Below are 9,713 nucleotides of genomic sequence, written 5' to 3' on the forward strand. Positions count from 1 at the left end.
TTGAATTGTTCTGAATTCCATGTTACAACCCTCTGAGGAGATAGTCGTCGTTAAACGACTAGCAAGGGCCGCGTAAAGCTAACCAGCAGGTGCAACATAAGAATCTCACGGTTCAAACCAATGGAAGAGACCGTAGGACACATTGACACATATCCTTCACCCACTTACTATGAACTACTTTCCCCATTCACCTTGATCTTGTCACATACAAACACTTTCTGAATGGAGCAGTTAAGGGTTAATCGACACGAAGCATTGTATGGACCTTACGGTGTGAACTTCTTAGGGACGTGAGAGTTGAAATCAATATATCACATATTTGATTTTTCAATGAATAACTTTCCCTTATTCACCTTGATCTTGATTCATGCAAACACTTTCTGAATGGAGCAGTCGAGGTATAATCGATACGAAGTGAAACATGAATCTCGATGTGAACTCTTAGAGACGCGAGAGGTAAAAACAACATATCATATATGTTATTAATCTCCCATTAAAGTATTTTAACAACATATTGTTGGGGTTGATGCCCTAAATCTTGTAGGGTTCTATAGTTTGTAAACATTGTTGAACAAACTCTTTATGGATTTAATAAAATATTTGATATTTTATTCATTATCTATCAAATATGTGATATTTTAGTTGCATTGGCTACAAACCAATAAATTAACATCCAAGGTTATCTTTGTAACTTAGACATGTATGTGGAGACATATGAGTGGATCTTATTTATCACCTGAATGGTTTGTAGTAGATGGATAAGGCTGGTTACTTTATTCTAGTGACACTACGAGTATGACCCGCTTTGTAGTTATTACAATTGTTGTAAAGTGCTACAAATGACCTAATCCTAATCATTCGTGTATTAGACATGCGAGTGGGGATATTCTATACAAAGGAGTTTGTATAAGACCGGACCACGAAATGTTTAGTCCCATTATATAGCGCTGGTCATAATAGAGACTTTCATTTTATCAGGATGACCATAGGTAACATGACCTGGATCTTGAGTGAGTTCTGAACTCCTAGCTATGAGGGCGATCCTTTGATTTGTATGGGTGAAAGTGGCCAGATCGCCGACTCAACAAGCCTGAGAGCTAGAAACATAGCTACACAAGATGAAATTCACTTCTTCCCCGAGGCATGGGTAAGTAGATAAATTTCTCCCTTAAGGGAAGAAGCCCGATAAGACCCCATACCCAAAGCTAACATCATATAACCCAATTGAGACATTGTAAAATAGGCTAAACTTCTCTTAATATCTTTTTGAGCAAGAGCTAAAGTAGCTCCAAATAGTACTGTTATTATACCTATCAAAGCTATTAGATTCATGATGTAAGGTATTATTATAAAAAGCGGAAGAAGCTGAGCGACAAGAAAAATTCCCGCTGCTACCATCGTAGCAACATGTATAAGAGCCAAAATGGGGGTATGACCCTCAATAGCATCAGATAACTATACATGAAGAGGAAATTGAGTAGATTCAGATTCATTGGAATCAACATGAATTATGAAGCAAAGAAATAGAATTGGGCCACTATGTATATTAGATTAATATTACATATATGTAATTGATATGATATCTATATATAAATAGAAAGATGAACAATGTGGCGCCACACCCTCTCCTGGCCCGAGAGGGGTTCAGTCATAGTAGGACTATGATCTATTGTTCATTAGAGAGATACGTGGTACTTAAGAAGTTAGATGTAACTATAGGAGCAAAATGATAATTTGGCCTAACTGTACTTACGAGCAATTTGTGAAGAGTCTGAAGGAAATCGTATTCGCGATTTCCATGAGCAGTGAAAGAAAGATAATTCTAAATCATAATCATGAATGAACAATACATTTACAGTCGACTTTAAATAAGCAGTTATACAATTAAAATGTAGAAATTACAGCATAAACAACTCAAATGCACAAAGCGAAAAACTGTACGAACAATGGCAGAAGCGTCTCTATGCTCTGTTGCGCACGAATGCTCGAACAACAGTGACCACGAACGCTCGATCTACACGACCGCAACACAGCATAAATACTTCGCGCTCGTCCTCAGCGATCGCCTCGGTCACGAACTCCTTAACGACACGAACAGCCTCTACAGCACCACAAACGCCTCCAGAAAACCTCAACGGTGTCGAGTTGAGTCTGACATCACCAACAAGGCTACCTTGGTATTCTCGGTGTGAGAATCTAGAGGGTGGGCTCTGCTCGACTTAGTATGAGGCAGGTGAAGGAGGAAACACAGATCGCGTACACGACTAGGCAAGTGGGAGATGGCGGAGACCTATCATATAGGTTGATGCCCAATCATTTAGATAAAGCTAAGCGATCGTCTAGCAAAATCTATGCGATCGTTTAGCTCGATCTTTCGCCTACAAACACTACACGATCATTTACTTAGGCCAAACGATCGTCTAGTAAAACTATGCGATCATTTAGTAAATACTGCATGATCGTTTAGCTGGCCACTGCATGATCGTTTAACTCGCCCAGCCATCGTTTAGTAAATCTGTATTTACTTGACGATTATCGTGAGATCTTTTGCGCGAGAGCGAAAACTCAAAACTTTTTACGAAAAATTTTTCACCTGTTTGTAAATCATCTATAAAATTAGGAAAACCATTTTTCTTTTAAACTCACGATTACCATGAATCCAATAACCACCCACTAATTTGGTTATTAAAGAAAAAGAATTAATTATTCAATATTCAATATTATTATAAATATAAATGATAACCAACTTATCATACTATATTTATAACCTATAGTTTTAATATTTCATCTCATGAAACATATAAACCATAGTTCTTTTTCTATTCCATGGTACTTAATGTAAATCTCATTTACATCAATCATCCACTAGATGTATCTCATACATCAAACCGAATATATCATATATAATCAAAATACCTCTTGTCAATTTGAACATTTCAAATCAACACCAAGAACTGATCCTCGACTGAATCCATTGAGCTACCAAGGGGACCTCATGTACCTGTAGCTCGAAGCTCCAACGGTACGTGAATAACTGACTAAACTCTTTAGTCACGGGATCCACCATCCGTTAACTGCCAGGCACTCCACTAAAGACCGAAAACTGAACTCTCCTTACCACAGACATATTATGTGTTCATCTTAACCAACCAATAGTGCGACAACCCTTCACAGATTGCTCATAAGTACAGTTGGGCCAATAACCATTATGCCCCTATAGTTACATCTGTCTCCTTAAGTACCAAAGATCCCTCTAATAAATATAAGTCATAGTCCTACTATGACCGAGTCTTCTCTTCCAAAGAGAAGTTGTGGCCACTATGTTCAAGCCTCATAATCAGCCCTTAAGGGAGCAATCTTTCTACTTATCCCTACTTCGGGAAATGAGTGAAGTCTATCTTGTGGATTGAGTTCCCAACTCCCAGATCAGACAAGTCCCGAAAAATGTAGGCATGTTGAGTTGGCAATCTGTCCACTCTCACCCATACTAATCAAAGGACCGCCCTCAAAGGCAGGAGTTCCCAAAACACTCAGGATTGAGGTCGTGTCACCTATGGTCGTTTAGGTGAGATGTAAATCTCTAGTATCAACGGCGTTATATACAGAGTCTAGTCATCTCGTAGTCCAGCTCTTATACAAACTCTTTGTATGAGACACCCCCGCTTGCACGTCTCCACATGAATGGTCAGGATCTACCATCTGTAGGAGCTTACAACACTTGCAAACCTCTACAAAGTGGGTCGTATCCATAGTGTCATTAGGAACAGGTATCCCACCTTAATCCTTATACTACAGACCTATTTAAGTTATCACTTAAGGCATGATCCACTTGTATATCGCAGATACATGTTTAAGTTCACATAAGATAACCAAGGAGCTTTGTTTATTGGATAACTAGAATTAAATAACACTTATATTATTCATTGAACAATGTGTATCTTTACAAAACAACGAGACTCCGAGAGAATTAAGACACCAATCTCAACAGAGTCATCATACTATTAATTGGTTATATCCAGTGGACACATAAATATATCTGTAGTGTGAAGAGTATAGCTGTCGGTCTTTAGTGGAGTGTCTGACAGTTAACAGATGATGAATAATGTAATTAAAGAGTTTAATTAATTATTCATGTACCATTGGAGCTTCAAGCTACAGATCCATGAGGTCCCCTTAGTAGATCAATAAGATTTAGTTTAGAATCATTTTTTTGGATTAATTTGAATTGTTTAAATTAACAAAGGGATTTAATTATATAATCGTTTCAATTATATGTGATATAATTTTCATAATGTATTTGATACATTATAGCTTAATGGAAGGATATAAAAATTTGAATGAGATTCAAATATACTTTTTATGAATGGGATTCATAGTTGTTAAATTTAATATAAATGAGATTTATATTAAATGTCATATAATAGAGAAAATAAACTAAAGTTTATATTGTATGTGATACAATATTAAAACTATAGGTTATATGTTATATTTGATATAACATATAGGTTTATATATATATATATATATATATATATATATATATATTATATTATTATTATGTGAATAATAAGGAAGGGAGTTACAACTCCCTTCCCTATCTTTTCTTTCCACCCACATTAGTGGGGGTGATTATTCTATTGGAAAAAAGGGAATAAAAAGAATTTTTTTTTCTAGTTCTGTTTGTTAAAATTGGTTGAACAATTGAGAGGTTACAGAAGTGTTCTATGAGTTTGTCTTGTGAGAGAGTTCTCAATCTTCTTCCTCCTCCACCTTAAACTTCCCCTCTTAACCAAAATAGTTAGAGTCCACCACTCATAGGATCTCATCCTGAGAATATCAAGGTTTTCGTTGTGGTAATGTCCAGGTTTTGGTTCGAGATTAATCTTGAAGAAGGTCTTCAAGTTGTTCGTGATTGTTTGAAGGGAAAACGCGAAGAAAAGTTCTTCAAATGTGAGGTTTCTTAAAACCTTTTATTGTAAAGCATGTTGTAATTTAGACTTTAAATGAATATCTTATTGTCCGTTTACTATAAACTTTGTATTCGATAATTAATGGAATTTGGTCGATCTGCTTCCACTCAAGGTTCTCCTCATATGAGTTCCTTCACATATCATATATGTTATTAAACTCCTACTGAAGTGTTCTAGTTATATTTGGGTAAAACTTTACTTAGGAACGTTCCAGCTAATTAAAAAAACATAAGTTTATGTGGTTTATCCAAGTATAATGCTTATAATTGGATTTAATCTACGATGTCTAGGTGAAAAAAATAATGTTAACACCTTATACGGCTCACGTGTGCTCATAAAACCGGTTAACAACGCTCAATTATTTGGCCATAATCCCCAAGTATGAGGTGTTCCATAGACCTCAACTTAAGTACCCCAACCTTAAACAGGATTATATACCGATTGAATTTGTAACCGTATTTTCTTAGATGCCGACCTATTTTAACTATTAAAACAGGTGATTAATGTAGGATCTAAAAGGCAATACTAGAGGAGGGTGAATAGGATTGACTACCATTTTTTTAAAAAAAAAAAATAATAATTTTATCTTCAAACAATGCTCAATAAAGTTAACCCACTAATTTGATTAAAGAAAATTTATGCAAGACAAAACTTAAATCATGCAAGTTATGATAACTTCAAATTTAAAGACAATTTAATCAAGGATAAATTTAAATGACATACTAAAAATTAAATCGTGCAATTTGGAAAGATTAAAAAAATAACTAAGACAAGAAGCAAAAAATTTGAAGACAAGAAATAATAGAGAGAGGAAGAGAAAACATCGGGAATTACAGTGGTTCGACAAATTGCCTACTCCACTCTCCAAGACTCCTTCTTGGGTATTTCACTAAGTGATCCTCTTGCAGGTGAGGACCAAACTGACACACGACCCTCTTTTTCCTAGGCTAAAGAGAAACCCAAGATCCTTTTTACTGGTTCAAGATCAAACCAATTTCTTTTTCTCACAACCCAAAGTATACCCACACCTTAATACAATTCCCAAAAATTAAAAGAAAACCTCACAATATTACCTCTTGAAGGCTAAATATACAAGTTGAGCACTCAGGGAAAAAAAAAAACTCATAAAAACAATTCTAGGCCAATTTAGGAGCAAAGAGGACAAGAATTTGAGAGTAGAGAGAATTGAGAGCTTAAGACTTGATAGCTTTTGCTGTGTCAATGAAGAGTAAAATCAAGTCGAATTTATAGGCGAGGGGGATAAATTTTGGTCATTGGATATGATTGCAAATGAAGGGTGGAGATTGAATAAAAATAGAAAAGGAAAGGATTTGAAAAGGAATTTTGAAAGATTGGAATTATTGAGATTTGGAGAATAAAAAGGATTTGAAGGATGAAAATTTAGGAAGGAAATCAAATTTGGAAAGGCTGAAATTTGGAGAAAATTGGACTAGGAAATTAAAGGAAAATAAGAAAATAAAAATAAAAATAAAAAATAGCCGGATGATATGAGCACCACGCGCACAGGGGAGGAGATTGAGCATCACGTCATCACCACGTTAGCAAAAAGTGATTGGTTGGAGCGTCACGTCATCCACCACGTCATCAATATTGACCGTTTGTGTACCTCGTCACCCGCCACGTTGGATGCCACGTGTCACTGCCACGTTGGATTTCCTTTCCAATCTTCTTTTGCTTATAACTTTCTCGTTTGAACTCCGATTTGAGCAATTCAAATTGCGTTGGAATCGTCTTTCCAAGCTCTACAAGATAGTGACTCTGAAACACTGAAAATGTTAGTACAAAAAATTTGAGTTTGTTATCATCAAAATACTTGGTTTGATTGAAGTCCTAAAGCTAACAATCTCCCCCTTTTTGATGATGACAAACCACCATAATACCAAAAATAATGCTCCACCTTTTGTTATCAACAAAAAGATATACAAGTGATTTTTCTCCCCCTTAATCATACAAATAATGCTCCCCCTCAATAAATTATAACACATAAATTCATAAAAATGTGAATAATGTTCCCCCTATCAAACATAATTAGGCAATTCTAATAATACCAAGTGCAAGTCTATTTTTACAAAAGGCTTCTTCATTTAATGCCTTTGTAAGAATATCTGCTACCTGGTTCTCAGTATTAACATAATTAATGACAATATTCTTATTTTGCACATGCTCTCGAAAAAAATGATGTCTAATATCTATATGCTTTGTCCTAGAATGTTGAATGAGATTTTTAGTTAAATTAATTGAACTAGTATTATCATAAAAGATTGGTACTTGTTCAAAATTTAAACCAAAATCACGCTACGCTTGTTTCATCCATAAAACTTGAGAACAATAACTAGCAACGGCAATATATTCAGCCTCAGTGGTAGATAATGCAACAAAATTTTGCTTTTTACTATACCAAGATACTAAAGAACTACCTAAAAAATGACATGTTCCACTAGTACTTTTTCTATCCGTTAGACTACCAGCAAAATCAGCATCAAAATATGCAATCAAATCTAAAGATTCATTTTTAGGATACCATAAGCCTAAATCAACGGTACCAAGCAAATATTTAAAAATTATTTTTATAGCATGCAAGTGCGATTCTTATAGTGGTACTTTAATATCTACATTTTTACCTTTTTCATCCTTATCAAGTTTTGTAGTGGTACTCATCAGGATCTTTGCTACTTTTGCATTATCGAACTTAAACCTTTTGAGTAGATCTCTTGTGTACTTTTCTTGATTTATGAAGATTCCATCTTCAAGTTGTTTAATTTGAAGCCCAAGGAAGAATTTAAGTTCTCCCATCATGCTCATTTCAAACTCACTATGCATACATTTAGAAAATTCTTCACAAAGAAAAGAGTTAGTAGCACCAAATATAATATCATCAACATAGATTTGCACTAATAAAATATCATTATCTTTAATCCTTAAGCAACTAGTCTAGCTTTATTTCTAACAATATTACCAGATTCATCCATTTTATTTCTAAATATCTATTTAGTACCTATAACAGGATGATCACTAGGACACGAGACTAGTTCCCACACATTATTTCTTTCAAATTGATTTAATTCTTCTTGCATAGCAATTAACCAGAACTCATCAGATTTAACATCTTTAAAAGACTTTAGTTCAATTTGAGACACGAAAGCAACATTATTTAAGACATTTAAAGAAGAGCGAGTTCTTACCCTTGAGATACATCACCTATTATTAACTCCTAAGGATGGTGAGTGGAGAATCTCCAATCTTGAGGAAGGGATTTTTCTGGCTCTTTTCTGAGATTCATTTGATACTGCTTCCCTATCTTTAATACTAAGATCTTCCATAGGTATTTCTAATTCATCACTAGCAAAAACTTTATTAGTGGCAACATGTGTTTTTATCAAAAATAACATTCATTGACTCTTCAATATGAGTTCTTTTATTAAAAACTCTATATGCTTTACTACATGTAGAATATCCTAAGAATATGCCAATGTCCGTTTTTTACTCAAATTTTCCAAGTTTCCCTTTGTCTTTCAAAATAAAACATTTGCAACCAAACTTTGAAATAGTTAATATTTGAGTTTTATTATTAAAAAGCTCATAAGGAGTTTTATCTAAAACAGGTCTTATTAAAACACGATTCATTACATGAGATGCAGTATTAACAGCTTCAGCTCAAAAAGATTTTGGTAAATCATATTCATTAAGCATGGAGGTAGCTAATTCTTGTAAATATCGATTTTTTCCTTTCTACAATTACCATTTTGTTGAGGTGTTTTTCGAGAGGAAAAATCATGAGAAATTTCATTTTCTTCACAAAAATTTTCAAAAAAAGCATTTTCAAATTCTCCTCCATGATCACTTCTAATTTTCGAAATCAATAAAGCCCTTTTCATTTTGAATTCTTTTTGAAAAGCTAATAAAAGATTTTAAAGCTTCATCCTTATGAGATAAAAATAAAATCTAAGTAAATCTCGAAAAATCATCAACTAAACAAACACATAATGTTTTCCACTTAGACTTGCAACTCTATTAGGTCCAAAAGTTCCATATGTAACAGTTGCAAAGGTTTAGAAGTAGAAACCATTTTTTCTAGTTTGAAATAAGACTTAGTTTGTTTACCCATTTGACAAGCATCACAAATTTTATCTTTTTCAAAAGTTTAATTTTGGAAGACCTCTAACAAGGGATTTCTTAGAAATATTTGAAATTAAATGCATGCTAGCATGACCTAAACCTTCTATGCCATAATCACGAATCTTCATGCAATGCAGAAACATTTATTTTCTACTATGGACAAGCTAATAGATCAATAGTATAAACATTTTTATCTCTATTTCCTACAAACAAACTTTTTCCATCACATGCATTTTCTATTGTACAATTTTTATCACTAAAAATTTACTCTATATCTTTTATCACATAATTGACTAATACTTTAAAAAAACATGCTTTTAAACCATCAACCAACAAAAAATTTTCAATAAGAAAATTCGGACCATTACTAATATTACCTTTGCCAACAATCTTACTCTTTTTATTGTCACCGAAGGTAACGTATCTCCATCTCTCTTTTTCTGAGGTACGTGAATTTCGTGTGGGTCCCCAATCATATGTTTTGAACATCCACTGTCCAAGTACCACTTATTCTTTATGGATCTCAAACATACCTGAGAGAATTAATTCTCAAGATGTAACCTTAGGTACCCAAATTTGTTTGAGTCCTTGGGGGGTTAGCTAACA

The sequence above is a fragment of the Benincasa hispida genome, chromosome 11 (genome assembly GCF_009727055.1).
Source record: "Benincasa hispida cultivar B227 chromosome 11, ASM972705v1, whole genome shotgun sequence".
In the NCBI taxonomy this organism is placed as follows: domain Eukaryota; kingdom Viridiplantae; phylum Streptophyta; class Magnoliopsida; order Cucurbitales; family Cucurbitaceae; genus Benincasa; species Benincasa hispida.